This window comes from Nomascus leucogenys, chromosome 20, assembly GCF_006542625.1.
Source record: "Nomascus leucogenys isolate Asia chromosome 20, Asia_NLE_v1, whole genome shotgun sequence".
Classification (NCBI taxonomy): Eukaryota; Metazoa; Chordata; class Mammalia; order Primates; family Hylobatidae; genus Nomascus; species Nomascus leucogenys.
This window is the reverse complement of record NC_044400.1, coordinates 45,846,693-45,872,060: the sequence shown is the minus strand read 5'-3', so window position 1 is coordinate 45,872,060 and position 25,368 is coordinate 45,846,693. Positions and strand designations below refer to the sequence as shown.

At 40.6% G+C, this 25,368-nt stretch overlaps 1 protein-coding gene across 2 annotated transcripts in view; it reads right to left on the bottom strand.

The window, feature by feature from the left end:
• Positions 1-25,368, bottom strand: part of RBM47 (RNA binding motif protein 47) — a 205,730-nt gene that overhangs the window by 43,593 nt on the left and 136,769 nt on the right. The window lies entirely within an intron of this gene.

Here is a 25,368-nt window from a genome sequence, read left to right as displayed (position 1 = left end):
GTATAGACTCACAAAAAGAGGTAGTATCCTTTACAGAAATAATCATATCTAGCTCATGGACTTCCCAGCCGATTTGGGAGCTTATCCTACACATCACTAATAGATCTTCAAACTCTTCCTGCAGGGTCCAGAGAGGGTTCCCAAAACCACTGAAGCAAGTACTCCAGCTATCCACTACCAACCAGAGTTGGTATGAAAGAGACTTACTATCCTGCCCTAAAATGTAGAATTAAGACTCTTTTTTTTTTTTGAGATGGAGTTTTGCTCTCTCGCCCAGGCTGGAGTGCAGTCGCGTAGTCTCGGCTCACCGCAAACGCCACCTCCCAGGTTCAAGCGATTCTCCTGCCTCAGCCTCCTGAGTAGCTGAGATAACAGGTGCCAACCACCACTCCTGGTTAATTTTTGTATTTTTTAGTAGAGCTGGGGTTTCATCATGTTGGCCAGGCTGGTCTCCAACTCCTGACCTCAAGTGATCCACCCGCCTCAGCCTCCCAAAGTGCCGGGATTACAAGTTTGAGCCACCGTACTCGGCAGAGTCAAGACTCTTTTGAGGATGTTCTTTGCATGGAGACGCCTATGAAAAATATGATTTGGGGGTTTAGAATAATCTTTAATAAGTAATGATATCGGAAATATTCACATGAAAGGAATTTAGCCGGGCGCGGTGGCTCACGCCTGTAATCCCAGCACTTTGGGAGGCCGAGGCGGGCGGATCACGAGGTCAGGAGATCGAGACCATCCTGGCTAACACGGTGAAACCCCGTCTCTACTAAAAATACAAAAAATTAGCCGGGCGAGGTGGCGGGAGCCTGTAGTCACAGCTACTCGGGAGGCTGAGGCAGGAGAATGGCGTGAACCCCCGGGGGCGGAGGCTGCAGTGAGCCGAGATCGCGCCACTGCACTCCAGCCTGGGCGACAGCAAGACTCTGTCTGGAAAAAAAAAAAAAGAAAAGAATTTAAAGTTCAAGATAAAGATATTTCAGAGGAGGAATTAAAATATATCTTAAGCACAAAACTTTTATTTTTATTTCAATGTGTGGAAATGTAATCTGCCTGATTTTCCAAACTACAGAGAGCCCCTATCAAGCCAATTGAAGCTCCAAATAACTTATACAAGATTCAATATGGCACAGTGGTTTCAACACCAGACTGGGAACCAGAAGGCTAGTTTTAAGGCTACCTCTGTCATGCCCGGTTCATTTCACCTGTCTGAGCCAAAGTTTACTCCCATGGAAAAAAAAATAATAAAGGAGGCCAGGCGTGGTGGCTCATGCCTGTAATCCCAGCACTTTGGGAGGTCAAGGTGGGTGGATCACTTGAGATCAAGAGTTCAAGATCAGCCTGGCCAACATGGTGAAACCCTGTTACTACTAAAAATACAAAAAATTAGCTGGGTGCAGTGGTGGGCGCCTGTAATCCCAGCTACTCAGGAAGCTGAGGCAGGAGAATCACTTGAACCTGGGATGTGGAGGCTGCAGTGAGCTGAGATTGTGCCACTGCACTTCAGCCTGGGCAACAGAGCAAGACTCTGTCTCAAAAAAGTTAAATAAATAAAAATAAGAATAAATAAGAATAATAAAGGAGTTGGATTACCAATAGTTCTCAACATTAAAAAAAAACATTGTCTTTGTTTTTTCTTTGTGGTTTAGTTGTAGCACACCTTTTTCCACCAAAAATCTAACTAGTTGCAGAAACAACACCAATAAAACAGGAGCTGGTTGAAGTATGGGTAGAGGATGTTGTTGGGAGGTGCCCCCACTTCCATCATTCATTGTGTCCCTGTGGAGACACCAAAAGACCTTTAGGACTCCATAGAGCACAGCTGGAAACCTTCTGGATTAAATGGCCTTTAATACCACTTATAGTTCAAAATTATTCTACCATAACTATCTTTATATTGGAATGACTGGGTGCTCAGTGAGATCCATAACGTTATGAGAACACAGCAATAATACTTCACCATGATCTAGTTTTAATCTTGTTAACAATGATCTCCTGAAAGAAAAAAAGCCACACCCTCAAATAAATTATAGAGCAATAGCTGTTAAACGATTTATGTTTTAATACACATAATCTTTACCCAACTCCGTGAAAAGATAATTCCTGAAATGCTGCATCCTGGATAATACCTAGAAATCAAGATCATAGTGGTTGATAAAAACTATGAAAACGAATGTACAAAGTACAAGAAGGTGTGTCTTGAAATTAATTGTACACAGTCTGGACAATAAAATAAAATTTAGACTCCTGCATCTCTCATGTACTAACTAAGTAAATCCAGACAAGTATATTCAACTTTCGTGAGCCTCAGTTTCCACCTCTTTAAAGCAGAAATCATTCCTAGCAGGACTGTTGTGGAGAACAGAGAAAATATTTATAAAGCACCATTCTTGACATGTACTATTTGTGCAGAATTTTGAGTTTTCACTCTTTCTATAATGGTAAAATGTCTCCCTTTAAAATGTAATATCAAGGTAATGAACATGTAAACTCTAAGAATTGAAAGCAAATTATTAATATATAAATGAAACACAGGATTCACATAGTTTTGTGCTACATCATAAAAAGGGAAAGAAGGATCACAGATGTGCCTTTCACGGCTATTCAAGTAACACAGGACATTTCCCCAAAATAAAACACTTAGGGTCAATATTTGTTTCCAGAAAAATCTGACTTTCCAGAATAACTCCAAACACAATCCATTCCATAATTTTTTTTTTTTTTTTTTTTTGAGATGCCGTCTCACTCCATCCCCCAGGCTGGAGTGCAGTAGCATGATCTCGGCTTACTGCAACCTCTGTCTCCTGGGTTCAAGCGATTCTCCTGCCTCAGCCTCCTGAGTAGCTGGGAATACAGGTGTGTGTCACCATGCCTGGCTAATTTTGGGAGGCCAAGGCCAGCAGATCAAATGAAATAGATTGTGTTTGGAGTTATTCTGGAAAGTCAGATTTTTCTGGAAACAAACATTGACCCTAAGTGTTTTATTTTGGGGAAATGTCCTGTGTTACTTGAATAGCCATGAAAGGCACATCTGTGATCCTTCTTTCCCTTTTTATGATGTAGCACAAAACTACATGAAACATTTTGTATTTTTAGTAGAGATGGGGTTTTGCCATGTTGGCCAGGCTGGTCTCCAACTCTTAACCTCAAGCAATCTGCTGGCCTCAGCCTCGCAAAGTGCTGGGGTTACAGACGTGAGCCACCATATGGGGCCAGAATGTTTAATATTGTTATGTTTGTCATAAAAATCTTCAAGCAAAACCTATATGTTATGTTTGTCCTGTGGCTTCACATTCCTCCTGACACAATATTGGATACTCCAGAGGACCAGTTTGAGAAGGTTAGTTCTAGTCCAAACCTTTGATTTTACTATGGAGGAAACTGTCTTACCAAAGGTCACACAATAGGTAGGAAACATAGTAATAAGATTTGTGGGGCAGTTTCTGGAGAAATGGGGTGGTTTCCAGACATTAATGGCGTTAATTCATTCCAGCTCCCCCCGCCCCCCAGCCTGGTACCGTGAAATTGCATAGACATCACTCACCCCATCACGGAGCCTTTATAAAGACCAAATGGGGAAAAGTCTGTAGATTCCAGTAGGAGGAAAGCTATACTGACAGAACAACTGGTTTGTTTTAATGTTTTTGGGCATGTGAATCTTATAGCTGCTCATGACTCCATCTTCAACACATGGGGGTACTTGAGGGCAAACGTTTATTGGATGCTTCTGGCATCATCTTAGTTTGCCTACCTTGATTTTTTTGCCCTCTCTTCTATTTGTGTCTTGACATGTCGTATGTAGTTTTGAAAGCTGTTTCAAGTCCATTTTTGGAATGAAGCATAGCATACATAAAACACTTGAAATTAATACATTTATTTTTTGGAAAAAGATGCTCCGGTCTAATATCAAGTCATGTCCTGTTCTACTTCTCTCAGTCATAAAGCTAAGCTAAAAATAACTTTCTCACCACAACCCTCCACCAAGGAATGAGAATTCCATTTCTTAAAAACAGATCCTTTCTTTTCTTTATTTTTTTAAGAGGCAGTGTCTTGCTCTGTTGCCTAGGCTGGAGTGCAGTGCTATGATCTTGGCTCACTGCAACCTCTGCTTCCCGGGTTCAAGTGATTCTCCTGCCTCAGCCTCCCAAGTAGCTGGGATTACAGGTGCACACCACCACACCCAGCTAATTTTTGTATTTTTAGTAGAGGCAGGGTTTCAGCGTGTTGGCCAGGCTGGTCCTGAACTCCTGACCTCAAGTGATCCGCCCGCCTTGGCCTCCCAATGTGCTGGGATTACAGGCGTGAGCCGCCGCATCTCGTCAGAACCTTTCTTAAGATAAAACCAATTGCCCTCGCCCAAGGATGCTAGTACATGGGGTCCTAAAGCTGCCAGGAGACCACCAGGTTGAGGGTCAAATAACTAAGTTCTAGTTCTCGCTTTGCCACCTGCACAGTTTGACCATGGCATGCTACATAACTTTCTGAGCCTCAGGTTGTCACCCGTATACTGAAGGATCACCATTATAAGGATTACACAAGACATGACATTTGAAAGCATCTCATAAACTAACTGTTAGCTCCTGCCTGGACTTCTACAGTAGACTCCCAGCTGGCTTCTCCCTATCCACTCAGGCCTGCTACAGTCAATCTAGGTCTCCTTACAGGCAAAGGGACCGTTTAAAAAATATATAATTTGGTCAGGCACGGTGGCTTACGCCTGTAATTCCAGCACTTTGGGAGGCCGAGGTGGACAGATCATCTGAGGTCAGGAGTTCGAGACCAGCCTGGCCAACCTGGTGAAACCTCATCTCTACTAAAAATACAAAATTAGCCGGGTGTGGTGGCACACACCTGTAATCCTAGCTACTCAGGAGGCTGAGACAGAATTGCTTGAATCTGGGAGGTGGAGGTTGCAGTAAACCGAGATCGTGCCAGGCACTCCAGCCTGGGTGACAAGAGCAAAACTCCACCTCAAAAAAAAAAAGAAGAAGAAGGGGTTTATCATCCTTCTGCTTATACCCCTACACTCTCCTCCCATTGCCCTTAGACTAAGTTTGTATCCTTTGTAAGGTTTGTAAGGCCTATAAAGAGACTCCACGTCCTCCTCCAGCTTCATCTTGTGTTACTTCCCCCTTACACATGCTGTTCCAATATTTCAGCCCTCACCAATTCCCCTGTCTAGCCAGCTTGCACTCATCCCGAACTTCATTCCTTCTAGAAAGCTATTCCTGCAGCCCCCTGTGATATGCTCCCCCAACATCATATAATCCTTCATATAGCACTAGGCTGAACCATATGAAATTGCCATTTTGTAGGACAAAAACAGTAGACTGTTGGCAATTTTCTTTGGTTTAGCCTTACAGTAACTGCTGTAATGCTAGTTATCTTGAGTCAGTTTTAAACTCTACCAGGGAAGAATCTAGATCTGACTCATAACTAGAATCCTAGAGTTCCACACCCAATCCAAGCCAATAGTAGGCACTTAATTGTTTAATTAGTCTGAGATGTTACTACCTTTTTAATGCCAAGCATATACATTTTATATTGTCATTAATAGTTAAAAATCGTTTTTTGCCGGGTGCAGTGGCTGTAATTTCAGCACCTTGGGAGGCCAAGGTGGGTGGATGACCTGAGGTCAGGAGTTTGAGACCAGCCTGACCAACACGGTGAAACCCCGTCTCTACTAAATATAAAAAATTAGCCAGGCATGGTGGCGCATGCCTGTAATCCCAGCTAAGGCAGGAGAATCACTTAAACCTGGGAGGCGGAGGTTGCAGTAACCTGAGATCACGCCATTGCACTCCAGCCTGGGCAACAAGAGTGATGCTCCATCTCAAAAAATAAAAAATAAAAAAATCATGTTTTTCTTCAAATGCTATTGATACATTCCATAGGACTAAAATGAAAAAAATGGAATGAAAAAGAATCACTTTCATATTTTCATTTCTGGCATTTCTGGAAAGCATGAATTCTAGTAAGTGTAATATATATATAAATAAGGATAGAATTTAGCCCACTGGTAAGGTATCATTTATGGATTTTTTAAACTCAAATGTTTTTCACTGCTTGGCAGAATAAAGGAGCTCTCAAAGGAAACCACATAATTTGGATTTATCTCCTTTTACAGTTTTTGCCATGTGACAGCAAATCAGCTAAAGAAAAAAGACAGCATCTAAAAGAGTGCTAGACTTGAAATGGAGGAATTTTATAAGCTTCCCTATGACATTCAAAAGAAATGCATCCTGAAACATTCCCAAATCACCTTATCCTATGCCACATCCAAAAGAAATGCATCCTGAAACATTCCCAAATCACCTTATCCTATGCCACATCCAACTATGTCCCTCATGAAATGAACACAGCCAAGACCAAGTCTAAACCAAATTGAGATGGTGTATGTGGTAGGCGAGGTGAACTCACAACCTACGTAACATAATAATATTAATAATAGTAATGACCATCAACATTCATTGAATGTTTATCATGCACTAGGTATGGCACTAAGCATTCCACATACATCGTCTTATTTAATCATTGCTACAACCTCATGAAGCAAGATCTATGATTCTACTCATTCTGGAGATGCCAGAACTGAGGTATAATGAGGCTGCCCATTTGTTAAGGTCCCTTAGCTGGAAGTGAAGAAGCTGGGGTTCAAACCCCAGGCCTTCTACGGAAGAATCCAATTGCTGCTGCACTCCAATTTGGAAGAGTAGAAAACTGAAATCTGTGCTATAACAAAAATGACAAATGATTCCATATGCATTATATATTATAGCTTCAGAGTCAACATGAGGGGTTAAAACTGAATGGCAAATTCATGAATTGTTAAGGCCCACCAGGTAGGAATTTTTTCAAGAACTCCAGTATTCAGCTTTAAACAGTAAATGATATTCTCAACCTGGGTTAGAAATATAGATAGGAGTTCAACTTTTTGGGTGAAGAATAGAGAATATCAGATAGGCATAAATATCATGGGCTCAGAAATACCTGGTGTTCTGACTTGTTTCCTAGCTTCTTAAAAAACTATCACACTTTAGAAAGTTTTTGAGAACTCAGGGACCCCACAAAATGAGTAAACAAAACTGCAATTTCACTTTCTACTGCTTAGTTAATAATCTCCAATCAGACAGTTCTTTCTTGCTAACACCTAACAAAATTATCTACCTCTTTCAAATAGCAAAGAAAATGAACATACTAACATTCTTACAGTGGAAATATAATTTTACAAATCAACACAAATTACTGAATCTTTACATATGATTCACAGATGGTGGTGATGAGATTATCATGCCCCTCCCCACTCCGTCTTTGTGCACTGACATTTGACCCTTTTTATAATATGCACCTTGTACCAGTGAAACCTAAGGCACCAGCTAGTTACTCATTAAACTCGGGTGCTGAGGGCTGACTTGTACAAATTACGCTGTTAACTGCCCAGCCTGGCCTCTGTGCAGAAGTGAAAAAAAGCAATCATCATAGCTGTGAAATTCTGTCATATCGGCAGAATTGAACTACAAATTGCAGCAATTCGTACCTGACCTCTGATCTGTGAAGTTAGTCTAAACCTTTGAACCTTAGCTTGGAACTGAGAAGCAGCACTGACTTATACAGGAGAAGGTGGCTAGCAAGCATTCTCCATTGTGAATAGTTAACACTGTGACTGTCAGTTGCCCCCCACACCCACCTCCCCCAGAGAGTCAACCAGAGCAAAAGACACAAATAACGAGGATCTTGAGAATGGCAGGCGTCTTACAAAAAGGCATTTGGAACAAATCTAATACAAGTATACAATTTCAGGATGCAAGTCTTTTCAAATGAATATGTCAAAATAAGAAAACGGAATCTGCAATAACTGAAATTCTTGGATATTTAATACTTTGTGATACGTACATTAAAAAATTCTCTTTACAAATTAGACCAAAGTAGAGTTTAAAACGAAACATTTAAATACATTTTTAGTCAAATGGTGCCATCTCTCATTTGTCACATTTTAAAAGAAACATATTACCTAATCTCTGTTATAAAATACAAACCCATATTAAGCCATCTTTGGAAAAAAGCAATCAGGGAAAACCAGTTACACTTTTCTTTGAACCCAAACTTATCTTTTGACACTAGATATCAGATGTAGGCTAATAAATAAGTATAAGAATATGCATTTCTCACATATACATTTTGTTGCAACATTGATTCATCATAATGAGAAGGGGGAAGGGTTCATTAAGACAGAAGAGGATTTTCCTTTAAAAGATTAGCTTCTACTTCAAATGCTATTCAAATTGCTCTATTGCCAGACAGAGAGAAGTGACTAAAGATTCTACTTCTCTGGTCATTTGAGTTAATATTAAAACAAATTTTGAATAGCATATAAAATATAACTAAACTATTATTTATAATGAAAGTGAAACTAATGTTAACGCTTTAAAGCATATAACCTACACCTAAATAATTCCACTTCATAAATTTAACTATTGGTTTGAAAACAATGATAAGAGTCTTCTTATATAAGAACTTTTCTCTGAGAGGAAATGTCATCATTGTCAACCTTTATATGCTAATTATCACAAAGCTAATTCCATTAATTTTTCCTTATTTTAATTGTCACATCTTAAAATTATAATTTCCTTCTCTAAACACTGATTCTGAAATGGCTTTAAAAAACAAATATGGGCAACATTGCTGATAAATTCCTGCTTCTTACCCCATAGTTTAAATAACAGGGAACTATAAAACAACAACAATACTGTGAAGATCTAGATTTTTCAAGCATATAAAGTGAAAAGCTGTTAGACAAATTGATTTTTTTTAAAATGTTTTTAACTTAAGAATTTTGGTTTTACTGCCGGTAAGGCAGACTGTGCAGCAGTTGAAATTCTTACCAACTTCCAATTTTTTTGGGGGGGGGTCTTCAATTAAAAAACAAACAATATGGATCATTTGTTTATCTGGCTTGATCTAAATTGCTTTAACCAAACACAATTATCTCTTCTTCTCTTCAATTAAAACAAATAAGGTTTCCCCTACCTTTCCAATCTTGATCTGGATGCGACAGGCTACCTGTAATGAAAGCTTTGCTTAAGCAACCTTCGCTCCCAATACCAGGAGCTGTGTAACTCTGTTATACATGGCACAGGGCTCCTCATTGGTCAACAAAATGAGCTTTGGCCACTTAATGCCTTGGGAGTCATTTGCTAAGGGCACCTGGAATGAGCTTGAGTGGGTGGTACAGAAAGAAGGGAGGTGTTAAAACTGCCACATAGATAATGCTCAACAGCAACCTGAAAAGGAATGGAAACCCTACTGTAACTGATGGATTTGGGGAAGGCTCAAGAAGACAAAAGCTTCATAGAAGAGGACAGTTAACAGAAATATTTTATTCAAACCCAAATAACGACCGTAAGGAAACAAATGATTTTTCAAAATCCACCATCCTAGAACCAGATAGATGCCCATTACGTTTGTACAGCTACATGCGGAGATAAAAAACAATAATGCCCACCTCGTCTAGGCTGTTGGGATTAAATAAATAAATAAATATATGTTAAGTGCTTAGAAAAGCTCCTGGCATATAGAAAGTACCAAAAAAGTGTTACTAGGATTTCTTAGAAGTGTTATATTTTTAGCAAGTGTTGTTCTTTTCCCCTTCTCATTATATCTGGGGTAGGTAACTTGGGTTAAGTACTCTGTGTCTAAAAGACTGTCAACAATCATGTTTATGACGATCAGTCTGGGAGAAAAAAAAATAGGAAAAAATTACACATGAACCAAACCCTCACCTTATTTTACTTTATCAGTTTGGAGCTAGAAATTGATTTACTCATAAGAAGTGGAGACAAGTAGAAGAGGCATAGAATGAAAGAGAAGCAGGCAGTACAGCAGGATTTATGGTAATAAAACCATCTGTACATAACAACGGATCAGGGGGACCTGAGGCACTTAAGCTGAGTAAATACACTCCTTTTCAAGCAGTTATGGGATGGAACCTCATCGAAAGTCTCTCTGGAGGCTGAGTCTGTCAGTTCAGGCAATTGGGAGGTTAGAGGAAAAGGGAGCTGAAGCTGCCTGGAGGAGGTCCTGAAAGCAATGCGACTTCTGTGACCTCTGCACTGGGATTAAAGTGAGCTCTGCGGCACATCAAAAGAGGAAGGAGAAACTAACTCCTACTAAAACAAAAATTTCAAAAAAATGTGGTCCCCAGTTTTCCCTGAGTCATCGTTTCATTGTCAACCTTATTCAGTTAAACCTTAGTAACTTGAAGGAGCCAGAGTTGGAAGTGAAAAGACCAGAATGGGCCGGGTGTGGTGGCTCATGCCTGTCATCCCAGAACTTTGGGAGGCGGAGGCGGGTAGATCACTTGAGGTCAGAAGTTCGAGACTCGGGTGTGGTGGTGGGCTCCTGTAATCCCAACTACTCGGGAGGCTGAGGCATGAGAATCGCTTGAACCTGGGAGGCAGAGGTTGCAGTGAGCCAAGATGGTGCCACTGCACTCCAGCCTGGGCAATACAGTGAGACTCCGTCTCAAAAAACAAGCAAACAAACAAAAACGGCCAGAATGACGACAAGAACATTTTCAATCTATTCATCTACCCATATATTTTTTAAAAAGACAGTTTTATTACTCCTAGATAAAATAATTAGCTATCAACAGTGACTATAAATTATCAACAAGTTAACATAGGGTCAAAATCCAAAACAAGTCTAAGATTATGTTAAATATTATATAAAACTAAATTGCTATGTTCTGGCTGAAAGAACTCTGAAGCAATCCTTAGTTACTAAGGCAGTGTTTTCAAAAACTACTGATTTTAGACAAATTTAAATTCCTCTCGACTACAAATGGGACTTAGAAAGTCTGTTTTTCTGTAAGAGTAATTTAGTACATTATATAAGAAAAAGTTCTGGCATGTTTTAAGCATTAGAGAGTATTTTGAGATTGAGGTTTGGTGTGAGTGTGTGCACCAAATGCTACCAAAAAATAACTTAGGCAAAAACGTAGGAAATAAACCATCTCCGGATGATGAATTTTAAGACTCAGTGGGTAAGGAGAAGGCAATTTTTCACCGAATACCTGAAAAAAACAATTATAATTATGGGCTGCCCTAAACAAAAAATGAGCAAATTTTTCCTGCCTTGGCTTTGAACAAAGTTAATTTAAAAAATACACGCACATAAACACACTAGTTTTAACAAACTAAAAAAATATAGAAAAGTACACAGAAAAAGCAAGTCATCCCTTCTACTGATAGTAAAAGTGGCTCCTACTACACAGCCCTCTGTATAGGCACATGTGCATCACAGTAGAAAAGTCATGCCACATGAGCCATGTTAACTTCTTTTTTTTTTTTTCTTTGAGACAGAGTTTTGCTCTTATTGCCCAGGCTGGAGTGCAGTGGCGTGATCTTGGCTCACCGCAACCTCCGCCTCCTGGGTTCAAGCGATTCTCCTGCCTCAGCCTCCTGTGTAGCTGGGATTACAGCCATGCGCCACCATGCCCAGATAATTTTGTATTTTTAATAGAAACGGGGTTTCACCATGTTGGTCAGGCTGGTCTTGAACTCCCGATCTCAGGTGATCCGCCTGCCTCAGCCTCCCAAAGTGCTCGGATTACAGGCATGAGCCACCACACCCGGCCACATTAACTTCTGTATAGTTCTGGCTTGCAACAAGCTTAAATCGTCCCTGGAGGAGTGATCCTTTGTCTTTTACAAAGCATCTTTGATTTAGAGTGGAGTGACAGCAGGCAGTTCTGAGGTCTGAGGCTGTGGAGAAAAGGAAAAAAAAGTACAGATGCAAAATAGAAGCCTGGGATGAGATAAGCTCTGAGGTAGATTTGGAAAAAGGAGTAAGAAACAGGACTCAGGTCCAGGAGAGGAAGAAATGGAGCATAGTAAGACATGATTATGTGGCCTGTTTTAGATAGGATCTATTAAGGCCACTGTGGCATCCTGGTAAGAGAGTTATTATTATTATTTATTACTTTATTATTTTTAGAGACAGGTCTTGCTATGTTACCCAGGCTGGTCTTGAACTGCTAGGCTCAAGTGATCTGCCTGCCTTGGCCTCTCGAAATGCTGAGATTAGACATGAACCACCATGCCCAGCCTACTTTTTAGTTTAATTTATCTAAAAGCTAAGATACAGCCTATGCAAAGATTATGTGTGTATTTGCTTTTGTATATAGTAGTAGCATATCATTTTCCACAAGTATATTTGACACTATTTAGAATTTCAAGCCTTTGCTGAAATTGTTTATTGTATTAACACATGACTAAAGCATAAAAGAAATTGCACATATGTGTGCACATAGACATTCAGATGGTAGCCTTCACCTGAAAAGGTGTCAAACACTGATAATGAAATCACATTACTGTGTTGGTGGTATCAGCGATAATAGTTGGCTAAGAAGCTAATTAACCAGTATTGAAAACCAGATGAAGTATAAAGCAGTATCCACAAGCCTATATGATTAAAGCACCATAGTATTTTCTTTCGGTTAATTTGTCTATTATCCTATTATAGCATCAACAGTCACAGAGAAGGAAGAATTAAACAATGGAAATTGTCATATCTGAAATGAGTGTTCCTTATCTGGACATTAGGAAGGATCTGTGGGCTGTCCTTTTAAAATTTAAAATGGTAGGCTGGATACAGTGGCGCATGCCTATAATCCCAGCACTTTTGGAGGCCAGAATAGGAGGACTGCTTGAGCCCAGGAGTTCAGGACCAGCCTGGGGAACATAGTGAGACCCCATCCCTACAAATAATAAAAAAATTAGCAGGGCATGGTGACATATGCCTGTGGTCCCAGCTACTCGGGAAAATTGCTTGTTTGAGCCTGGGAGGTTGAGGGTGCAGTGAGCCATGACTGCATCACTGCATTCCAGACTGGATGACAGAGTGAGATCCTGTCTCAAAAATAAATAAATAAATATAAACAAAATGGTACCTTCTCAATTGGCACCCTTGGCTTATTTACTTATTTTTATTTCGTGATAGAGTCTAGCTATGTTGCTCAGGCTGGTCTAGAACTCCTGGGCTCAAGTGATCCTCCTCCCTCAGCCTCCCGAGTAGCTGGGACTACAGCTGCACCATTGTGCCCAGAGGTACAACTGTTTTAAAGATTAAAATTATAAAGGTAACTAACATTTGTATATTTCATCCATTCAAAGTGCCTGACACGGGTCTAGGTACTGGGGCTATAGGAGTGAGCAAAACAGACAAAATCCCTGCCCTCACAAACGCCATAGTCTCACAGAGGGGTCAGGCGTTAAATGAAAGAATCAGTAAAATACATAGTATGCTAGATTGTGAAAGAACTAAGGAGGAAAAAACAGCAGGGTAGGAGAATAGAAACGTGTGTGTGTTGGCTGGGCGCGGTGGCTCATGTCTGTAATTCCAGCACTTTGGGAGGCTGAGGTGGGCGGATCACGAGGTCAGGAGATTGAGACCATTCTGGCTAACATGGTGAAACCCCGTCTCTGCTTAAGAAAAATACAAAAAAATTAGCTGGGCGTGGTAGCGGGCACCTGTAGTCCCAGCTGCTTGGGAAGCTGAGGCAGGAGAATGGCGTGAACCCAGGAGGCAGAGCTCGCTGTGAGCCGAGATCACACCACTGCACTCCAACCTGGGCGACAGAGCAAGACTCTGTCTCAAAAAAAAAAAAAGAAAGAAAAAAAAGAAAAAAAAAGAAAAGTGTGTGTTGGGTGGTGGTGGGGAGATGGGGAGATTATGTCTGCATAATCTCTGAATTATATTATTACCATTTATTAGCAATAAAAATTAAGCATATTAATCCATTTGATTTTTCATGGGATATGCTATTAATATAAACTCATTTAAATCACGTCTTAGCTGGGTGTGGTGGTGCACACCTGTGGTCCCAGCTACTCAGGAGGCTGAGGTAGGGGGATCGCTTGAGCCCAGGAGGTCAAGGCTGCAGTAAGCGGTGATTGCACCCCTGCACTCCAGGCTGGGCAACAGAGCGAGACCCCCCATCTCAAAAAAAAAAATTATATATTAAGTACTTCTTGCTTACATGCTAGTGGATATTCAGTGTGAAAAGAGGCAAGGCAGGCTGGGCACGGTGGCTCACACCTGTAATCCCAGCACTTTGAGAGGCCAAGGCGGGCAGATCACCTGAGGTCAGGAGTTCAAGACCAGCCTGGCCAACATGGTGAAACCCTGTCTGTACTAAAAATAAAAAAATTAGTCAGTCATGATGGCTGGCACCTGTATTCCCAGCTACACAGGAGGCTGAGGCAAGAGAATCGCTTGAACCCGGGAGGCGGAGGTTGCAGTGAGCTGAGATCATGCCATTGCACTCCAGCCTGGGCAACAAGAGCGAAACTCCGTCTCAAAAAAAAAAAAAAAAAAAGAAAATAGGCAAGGCAGCTGCCATCTCAAATAAAGTAGTAGGATCCTGGTACAGGAACTACAGAAAAAAAATCCAAGAGAAAGCACAATGCTTTTGGATAATTATTTTGAAGCAAACCTGACTTCCCATGTCTTTCTCGAGTTTGCAGGAACTTCAGATAGTTTAAACTGGCTAGGCCGTGGGCTGCTCTGGGATCTCCACTCACCCTCACTCCGTCTTATTCCCATTCCCTCTACCCTCTTTAAATCACAGTCTCTGGGGCCACCCTGAGTGCTCACCTACCGGACCAAATCCCTATCCCTTAGAAAAGTTTGCTGATGGGGCGAGACCGACTGACTTAAAGAGGAAGACGAAAGGGATGAGAGTGGGTGGGGACCAACCTTTTTCAGGAGCATATACATTTAAATATATCACAAAAGCACAGTCAGTCTGTGTTCCCTACTTTCTTGTGTAATGGGCAGTCATGAAGCCCACAGACTTCAAGCACCCATGTGTGCTACATACCACACTGACAAGAGTACATGTGGGAGGCAGCCACTTCAATTCATCACCTCCACCTGTAATAAAATAACTATAGCCAACTCCTATATACAGCCCTTGTCCTTCACCAGGCACTGTTCTAACTGTTTCACATATATTAACACATGCAACCCCTATACATAGGTTGAGGCAGGTACTAGTATCATCTCCTTTTTTTTTTTTTTTTTTTTTTTTTGAGACAAAGTCTCACTCTTGTTGCCCAGGCTGGAGTGCAGTTCCGTGATCTCAGCTCACTGCTACCTCCACCTCCCAGGTTCAAGTGATTCTCCTGCCTCAGCCTCCTGAGTAGCTGGGATTACAGGTGTCCGCCACCATGCCTGGCCAATTTTTGTATTTTCAGTAGAAACAGGGTTTCACCACGTTGGTCAGGCTGGTCTCAAACTCCTGACCTCAGGTGATCCATCCGCCTCGGCCTCCCAAAGTGTTAGGATTACAGCTGTGAGCCGTGGTGCCTAGCCTCATCTTCATTTTATAGATGAGAAAACAAGAAATAAAGTAATTGGTCCAAGACCAACAGCGAGCAAGTAAGTAGTGGAGTGAGGATTCAAACCCAGGCACTCTGGCTCTTAGAGATCACACTTTACCACCTCAAGCTAAGTAGATAATCTTCTTTCTTTCCTCCTAATTAGCTACCTCTCTATCTACCTACCCATGTTTCATCTTGCTGCTCTGTCAGCCTGCCAGGGACAGGAATTTCTGTACTAAACCAGAAAAACTTTGGAACTTTGAGATGGCATCTTTGGAGCTAAGTAGGAAATCCTTTAATGTTCGATGAATGAAACCATAAGTTAAGAAAGCCACAAAATCTAATTTGAATCTAAAGAGAATTCTCTTTGCATTTTCTCTCTAAGCCCTTCCTCTAACCAAGGCAGCACTCTTCATTAATTCTTAGAAACCTGCTAGATTTTATGGCGATCCCTTTCTGTCTGTCCCTCTAACATAGCGAAATGTAGCATCCAATAAGCTAAGTAATTATCAGTATTTACCTAATAGATTCTGTGGTAGTTTTAACAGACTTCTTAATCTTAAAAAGAGAAAGTTCAGAATACATACTGAATGCTGGTAGAGAGAAGGCACCTATTACCAAGTCACAGATCATGTGTAACATTACAGCCTTTTGTTCCACTTGTGCTAAAGAAAAGCCAGCTACATTGTCATAATGTGAAAAGTAGATATATTTCCTCCTGAGCCAGGAGGAACAAGGCAGTCAGGTTAACAAGGGCACAGGAAGTGTGTGGTTTTGCCAAGTATTCTGTGAGTTTTACTCTTTAATAATCAAATGATATTTTAATAATTTCCTCAAAATTGCCACAAAAATCCCCTAACATTCTGGATTTATCAAGTACTATGCTCTTCCATTCCAATTGGTGTTTAAAGGAGCACTTTCTATAATATCCCGAGATGTACTCAAGCCCTGGGGAAATGCAGTCAAAGACCTGGATCATATGTTGTTTCTTTCTTTCTTTTTTTTATTTATTTATTTTTGAGACGGAGTCTCACTCTGTCACCCAGGCTGGAGTGCAGTGGCGTGACCTTGGCTCACTGTAACCTCTGCCTCCCAGGTTCAAGCAATTCTCCTGCTTCAGCCTCCAGAGTAGCTGGGACTACAGGTGAATGTCACCACTCCCTGATAATTTTTGTATTATTATTTTTTTTTTTTTTGTTTTTGAGATGTACTCAAGCCCTGGGGAAGTGCAGTCAAAGACCCGGATCATGATGTGGCTTTTTTTTTTTTTTTTTTTGATGGAGTCTCGCTCGCTCTGTTGCCCAGGCTAGAGTGCAGTGGCATGATCTCGGCTCACTGCAACCTCTGCCTCCCAGGTTCAAGCAATTCTCCTGCTTCAGACTCTAGAGTAACTGGGATTACAGGTGTGCGCCACCATGCCCAGCTAATTTTTATATTTTTGGTAGAGACAGGGTTTTGCCATGTCGGCCAGGCTGGTCTTAAACTCCTGACCTCAAGCAATCCGCCCACCTTGGTCTTCCAAAGTGCTAGGATTACAGGCGTGAGCCTCCACGTCCAGCCTTTTTGTATTTTTAATAGAGACGGAGTTTCGCCATGTTGGCCACGCTGGTCTCAAACTCCTGACCTCAGGTGATCCACCAGCCTCGGCCTCCGAAAGTGCTTGTGATCACAGGCATGAGCCACTGCGCTCGGCCATGATGTGATTTCTATTAAATTACAGGCGTGAGCCACCGTACCTGGCCATGATGTGATTTCTATTAAATTACAGGCATGAGCCACCGTACCTGGCCATGATGTGATTTCTATTAACTGGGAGCTAATAATCCTGTTGGAGAGATGATTAAATGTCTGATAATTACAACATATAGAATACACAGAAATGGAACAGCATGTGCTATCCAGACAATGGGAGCCACCACAATCAGGTGAAGAGTATTGCTAAGATAGATCAGAGTCCATGGAGAAAGTTTCCTGGAGGAGGTATAACTAGCCTGCATTCCCTTTTTTATCTTATTTTTTTAATTTTTTGAGACAGGGTCTCACTGTGTTGCCCAAGCTGGAGTGCAGTGGCGCGATCTCAGCTCACTACAACCTCCACCTCCCCGGTTCAAGCCATTCTCCCACCTCAGCCTACCAAGTAGCTGGGACTACACGTTCATGCCACCACACCCGGCTAATTTTTGTATTTTTAGTAGAGGTGGGGTTTCACCATGTTGGCCAGGCTGGTCTTGAACTCCTGACCTCAGGTAATCCACCTGCCTCTGCCTTCCAAAGTGCCGGGATTACAGGTGTAAGCACCTGGCCTAGCCTGCATTCTTATTTACAATTGCATCAGGTTACAGAGGCAATCACAAAATCCTGCACTTCAAAATATGTATTCTCTGTATTTGTTTACTTTGTGATTTAAAAAGTAAAACACCTCTTTCCTGAAGAATGTTCCTTATTTCAAGAATTGAGTATTCCTAAAATTGGAATAAACCTTAGACATATTTTATAATCAGCCAGGAAACGGAATCTTTTCGGGAGCTTGATAAGCTGGCAAGTAACTAAATGAGTTATGTGGAGTCTAAAAATCTTTGAAAATTTTTCTTCTTAAGACCTTGTGGTTCAGTTCTTATTTAAGCCTAGTTACCTGTTCAACATATTATTTTACCACTTTGAAAAGGGAGCTCTTATTTTTTGAAAAATAAAAGTAGATATTCTAAAGAAATTTGAAAGCAATATGGAAGTAATTGAAATCATTTGAAAAAAATCAAACACTAAAACTTTAGCTGCGATGAATCTATAAATACTGGTTACACTATTAATGATTACAGGTGAAATAAGAAACACAAGAACATCTTTAAAAGGTCAACTCCAAGGCTGATCAGTTTAGATGTGATGCTAAAATTAGCAAGGAGCATAAGCTCAGGAAAAAGAACAACATAAAATGCTAGTGAAGCAAATCGTTTCAACACAATGAGCCTGATTTTCCATGAGCAAATGGTAACTTGACAAGGCATTCAATTTTGAATTGGTTGTAAGAGTCACTCAATCGTTCAACAATGGCTATTGATCCTACTATGTGTGGCTTTGTTCTATACCCTGAAGATTGGACGGTGGCAGGCAGAGGAGTCCCTGAAGAACAGAACAACAAGAAAGGGGCGGTGCAGCGGAAGCAGAGGGAGCGAGACAGGCAGGGGTCAGATGGGAGCGTTCTAACACCCAGGAGAAGACTTCAGGTTCTCCTTGGTTGATTGGAGGATTCTGAGCAGAGAAGCGCTGTGATCTGCTTTTCTGTTTTTTAAGATCACTGGTGTGCAGCTGGGTGCATTGGCTCACGCCTGTAATCCCAGCTACTCAGGAAGCTGAGACAGGAGAATTGCTCGAACCCGGGAGGCAGAGGTTGCAGTGAGCTGAGATCGTGCCACTGCACTCCAGCCTGGGTGACAGAGCAAGACTCCGTCGCAAAAGAACAAAAATACAATACAATACAGTACAATACAATACAGTATCACTTTTTAATCAACCAATGAAATTAGCTAAAATACTTAATAGTGATTAAGTGTCACATTTCAGTAAGACAAGTATGAAAGCATCAAAACCCTTCTAAAAAAGAAATTGCATAGTGTATTTGAAGAGCTTGGAAATGTTTATTCTTTCTGCTTAGCAATGATGTTATTATAAATCTATCCTTAAGAAATAAGAAAAAAATCATGTTTATATCCAAAGATATTTATCTCAGAATTCTTTACAATACATTGAGAAACAATCCTTACAGGAATGGTTAAATAAATGGTGACACACCAGCCACTAAAAATTACATTTATGAAGAATTTAATGTCATGAGTAAAGGTTCACAATATGTGAGCTTAAGAAAAAAGAGAGTAAACTTTATGTAGGGTGCAATTTCTACTGATATCATAGTAATCAAATGTAGAAAAATATAACAAAATATTGACAGTGGTTGTCTCTGGATGGTAAGAATATGAATATGGGTGATTAAAATACATATATAATACATATATGTTAAATATCTGTAACATATATGACTTTTATCAGCAAAATTTTAATGATTTGATGAAACGAACCTATTTGTTCTGTCCCTCATTCTCTCCATTTCGACCCATCATTACATTCTGCCAATTCTTCTTTTCCTTTCTTCATGATTTAGTTCAGCACTAACCATGCACAACCTCCCACCCCCACCTGTTGGGTTTCCTACCTGACACCTTTCCCTGCTAACCATCCTGAAAGCAGTAGGAAGAACCATTTTCCTTAGGTATGGTTGGGATCATGTTACTCCCATGAAGGGAATTAGAGGTGATCCTTGGTCATCCATAACATTGCAGGCTTTTGATCATGAGCTGCAAATCTCTGTTAACTTATGATTACAAATCACTGCATAATTTCCCTTTGTTCCCTTCAACCTCAGCAGACACACACCCACACACAAAATCTCCAAGACTACCTTCCTTCCTTCTCTATCTACCAGATTCTTGTTTTCCTTTGTAACTCGCTTCTAGAATCACCTTCCTCCAAAAGGATTTTTTTTTTATCCGGGTATCTATCTTTCTCAGCACAACTTTACTCACTGCCACACCACTTCAGAATTTCTTCTTTTCTAGATATTTGGCAATTGTGTATTTGTCATTTGGGATCAAATTTGATTCCTGTTTCATCACAACATTGCCTAAATAGCAATGCTTCTGATTCTACATTTGAAAATTAAAGCTTATACACAAAGTTTAAGACTGTCTCTTTTTTTGTTTGTTTGTTTTCTTTTTATTTTTTGTTGTTTTTGTTAAGACTGTCTCTTGTAAAAAATGTTTGTTTGCACAGTTGTCATATGTTTGCATGACAAGCTGATTATGGTTCCTTACAAAGTATACCCAAGGTATTTGCTCTCAACCTTTTCTCGCCACCCAGTGCACACACACCCAGAAGTTCACTAACATGGGTGGCTCAATAATTGTTACTGACAAGAATTCCAAACAGTTGGTCAAATGACTTTTTACTTACAACATGGTGCCATAAGTCATAAGATAATTTAATTTATAAAGAATCATTATGAAATAAAGACTTAAAGCTCAGTCTTGTTACCTGTTTGGTGAACAACTCTGGAAAGTCAGGATAAAGGAAAGCCAAGTTGACAGCTGCTGTATCTAAGCAGTAAGAATATGCAGATGGGACTCTCTTCTGTTCTCCTACTATGTTTGTTTCAGGATTCCAATCTGAAATCTGTATGTGCCCCTTGACACCTCAATGCTTTGTCAAGCACCTCACTTCTCTGGCTTTAGTTTTATAGACAAAGAAACCAAATAAATGGTGATGGAGCAGTTTATCACAGTATGTTTTTAGAAACACCAATGCTAAAATTACCAGTCCCCAAGTGTCAGGTGAAATTACTGTAAGAATTAAGTAAGAATTACTTTGATCTGAAGTATTAATGAAAATGGTAGTGTCAGTCATGATTCTGGATAATTACTCAAATAGACAATTTTAAAAATTGGGAGAACACATTAATGAGAATATACTGTTATAAAGAGAAAATAGGCCAGGTAGGGTGGCTCACTCATGTAATCCTAGCATTTTGGGAGGCCGAGGTGGGCAGATTGCTTGAGTCCAGGAGTTCGAGACCAGCCTGGGCAACATAGCAAAAGCCTGTCTGTAAAAAAAAAAAATACAAATATTAGCTAGGCATGGTGGTGTGCACTTGTAGTCCCAGCTACTTGGGGGTCTGAGGTGGGAGAACTGCTTGAGCCCGGAAGGCCCAACTGTAGTGAGCCATGTTTGGGCCACTGCATTCTAGCCTGGACAACAAAGCAAGACCCTGTCTCAAAAAAAAAAAGAGCTTAGTGTGAAGAGTTTAGAAACTAAATACAGTAGCTAAGGAAGAAACTGATTATTTATCTGAATTTCAAATTGAACTAAACATTGGTCCCAATCACTCTTTTCCTTTTTCCAAGAACTGAGCATTAAATGGAATTTTAAAACATTTATTAGGCCGGGCGCGGTGGCTCACACCTGTAATCCCAGCACTTTGGGAGGCCGAAGCAGGCGGATCACGAGGTCAGGAGATGGAGACCATCCTGGCTAACACGGTAAAACCCCATCTCTACTAAAAATACAAAAAATTAGCCGGGCATGGTGGCGGGCGCCTGTAGTCCCAGCTACTCGGGAGGCTGAGGCAGGAGAATGGCGTGAACCCGGAAGGCAGTGCTTGCAGTGAGCTGAGATCGCGCCACTACACTACAGCCTGGGCGACAGGGCGAGACTCCATCTCAAAAAAAAAAAAAAATTTATTAAAACAAAATCAAAGACAAACTACAATTAGGAGTATGTCATTAAAGAGTCAATTTCCTTAATATGCCAGAGTGCTTTCATATCAACAAAAAAATACAACAAAATACATATGAGCAAAGATATGAGCAGGCAGTTTGCAGAAAAACAAAATTCTATGATGAATAAACATGAAAATAGTTCAACTTTATTCAAATCAAACTTTGTCTGATTAAAATAGAAATTGAAACAGTGAGTCCTACTATATCAGCAAAAATTTTTAAATTTCGGCTGGGCACGGTGGCTCATGCCTGTAATCCCAGTACTTTGGGAGGCTGAGGCAGGTGGATGACTTGAGATCAGAAGTTCGAGACCAGCCTGGTCAATATGGTGAAACCCCATCACAGATTTAAATGGAAGTTGTAAAATCTTACCCCCAGTAGAGGATCTTTAGAGGAAATGGGGTGAGGGTTGGGTAGAGGGCACATTGATTGAGAAACATTGACTGTGATTCCCATAAATTTAGAAGTTCAGGCAGAAGGACTTCCCCCATGCAACTATGATTCAACAGAGCACACGTCCTGTTTAATAACAAAGGCATTGATGCAACATTTATTCTATGTCTCTGGGTAATTTATATGTTGCTTGGTCTTGGTAATGTGCAAACATTTTTAGCCAGTTCTTAATTGTCAGGTGATCTCTGATTGTTGCTGTTTTCTATAGTTGTTGTCTAGACACTCACAAAGATTCAGGTTTATTTTGGATCTTGAAGTCAAAGCCAGTATTTCTTTAAGCACTCACTGGAGTGGAAGAGTCCTAAGATTTCCGTAGCCACAAAAAATTATTCTCTGTGCTCCCCCAAGAGGGAAAGACACGATGAGCAACCTTAGGATGGTCAAGGGTCATCTGTTAGCTCTTTTAGACTCAGTGGAGCCTTCACTGGGGATTGGCAGATGGAACCGAAAGCAACAAAAAAGACCCCAGAGGAATCAGGGTCTTGGAAACTCCGATTTTCCTCAAGGACTCCTCCATCTGATGATGTTAGTAATTTCAGCTCTACATCATCATTTCTTTTCTTAAAGATGGAGTCTCACTCGGTCGCCCAGGCTGGAGTGCAGTGGCGCAATCTCGGCTCACTGCAAACTCCACCTCCTGGGTTCAAGCGATTCTCCTGTCTCCCGAGTAGCTGGGTCTACAGGTGCACACCACCATGTCCAGCTAATTTTTGTATTTTTTAGTAGAGACAAGGCTTCACTTTGTTAGTCAGGCTGGTCTTGAACTCCTGACCTCAAGTGATCTACCTGCCTTGGCCTCCCAAAGTGTTGGGATAACAGGCATGAGCTCCCATGCCTGGCCTCATCATTTCTTTTTTTATCAAAAACCAGACAGTCAACTAGGCACCCCTCTGTGCTCACCTTTCACGTCCTGGCATAACACTTCGTAAGCATAGCTACACAAAGAATAAGAATGGCAAGCCCCAAGTATGAAGAGATAAATAAAATTTAATTGTTATTAATATATTATTGATTATTCACACTAAATTTAGTCTTCCAAAAAAATAAATCTACTTGGATAAAATTCATGTTGATGGATATACCAAAGAAAGTCGGTTATCAATTTATATGCTAATGACTTTTTCTCACTTTTCCCCTATGTATAGCCTAGTATTTTGTAATTTCTCTGCACCTACAGGGCCAGAGGAGGGAAAAAATGGAATGCACATCCTTTCTGTTCTTTGGTGAAGCTTTTGATGAAAGGGATTAATAAGAGTTAGGGGTGAGGGAAAGAAAGAAAGACAGAGAGAGGCTGGGAGCGGTGGCTCACACCTGTAATTCCAGCACTCTGGGAGGCCAAGGCAGGTGGATCACCTGAGATCAGTAGTTCAAGACCAGCCTGGGCAACATGGTGAAACCTGGTCTCTACTACAAAATTAGCCAGTGTGGTCGTGCGCACCTGTAATCCCCACTACTCAGGAGGCTGAGGCACGAGAATCACTTGAACCTGGGAGGCAGAGGCTGCAGTAAGCAGAGGTTGCAGTGAGCTGAGACTGTACAACTGCACTCCAGCCTAGGTAACAGAGTGAGACTCTGTCTCAAAAGAAAAAAAAGGGTGGGGGGGAAGGGGGAGAACTTGAGATGCTATAAAATGAAAATTAAAACTTTTCAGTGAGTACCATTTTCATAATTTATGGTACTTCCACCCCGAGCATGTCTCAAATTTGTTTAGGAAAATATTTTCTTCTCATACCATCATTTGTTTTCATATCATCATTATAATATGGGTGGATGATCAAATAAGCAAGGTCTGCAATTGGTCTGAGAAAAGAGCTCATTTGGAAATAACATCCTGGGCTTTGCAACCGCAGTGAGAAGTGTATCTCAGCACCTGGTAGCAAATGCAGGTGAGGTCCACCCTGGCAGTAGATACAGGTGAATTCATAGATGGTTGGCAAAGAGGTACAAACTAATGAAAACACAACAACAAGCTCTGTAGCTACTTTACATGGAGTTGACTCAGCAAAGGCCCATCTGACCTAACAACAACAACCAGATTAGAATGGTTAATCTTTATTGAACAGTTGTTACCACCAGTTCTGGGTGCTTCACATATGCTATTTCATTTAATCCTCACAACAATCCTATGAGGTACTAATTATCTTTCTGCTATTTTGCAGATGTGGAGACTGAGGCTTACAAAGACTAAATAAGTGTTCAAAGTCTCACAACTATTAGGCGGCAGATGCAGAATTCATATCCAGGTTCCCAAACGCCAGAGCCCAAGTTTTGGCCCCAGAATCACAATGCTATATGGGCTGCACCATAATGAAAGAGCTGTGTGTCAACTTTACTCTGTATGCCCCCCGATGTATTCAGTTGCCCTGTAACTCTGTCCCCAGAGGAGAAAGTTTGCATGCCCTGACTGTTTCAGCATTGGTCATTCATACTCACAAATTGTCCTGTAAAATGGAGCTTGGGGGAATGGAGATAACAGTTAAAATACAGTAAGCAATCTAAGCTTTCCGTTTAAGAAGCCAGAAAAAAGAAGAGCAAAATAAATCTGAAACAGATTAAGGAAGGAAATAATAATGATTTAGGTGGGAATAAAGCAAATACGGACTAAAAAACAAAATAAAAGTTGATAAAACCAAAAGTTGGTCCTTTGAAAAGAGCAACAACATTGACAAACCACTAGCTAGAATGACAAAGAAATGAAAAGACTCAACTTACTAAACTCAGGGATAAGAGAAGTGACATCACTACTGACCTTCTAGAAATAAAAAGGATAGCAAAGAAATACTATGAACAATTATATGCCAGCAAATTAGATAACCTACACGTAGAGGAGAAATTCCTAGAAAGATGCAAAGGGCCAAAATAGACTCAAGAAGAAATAGAATATCTGAATAGACTTATAAGTAAATACGCTGAATTTGTAACATAAAAATTTTCCACAAAGAAAAGCCCAAGAACAGATGGCTCCTCTGGAGGATTCTATCAAATGTTTTAAAGTCTAATTACCACCAATCCTTCACAAATTCTTCCAAAAAATAGAAGGGACTAGAACACTTCCCACTGAGGCCAGTATTATATGCATACAAAATACAGACAAAGATACAAGAAAATGACAAATCAATATGTCTTGTGCATATGGACTTTTTAAAAATACATGACTAAATACTAATAAACTGAATTCAGCAACATGACCAAGTCTGATTTATCCCAGA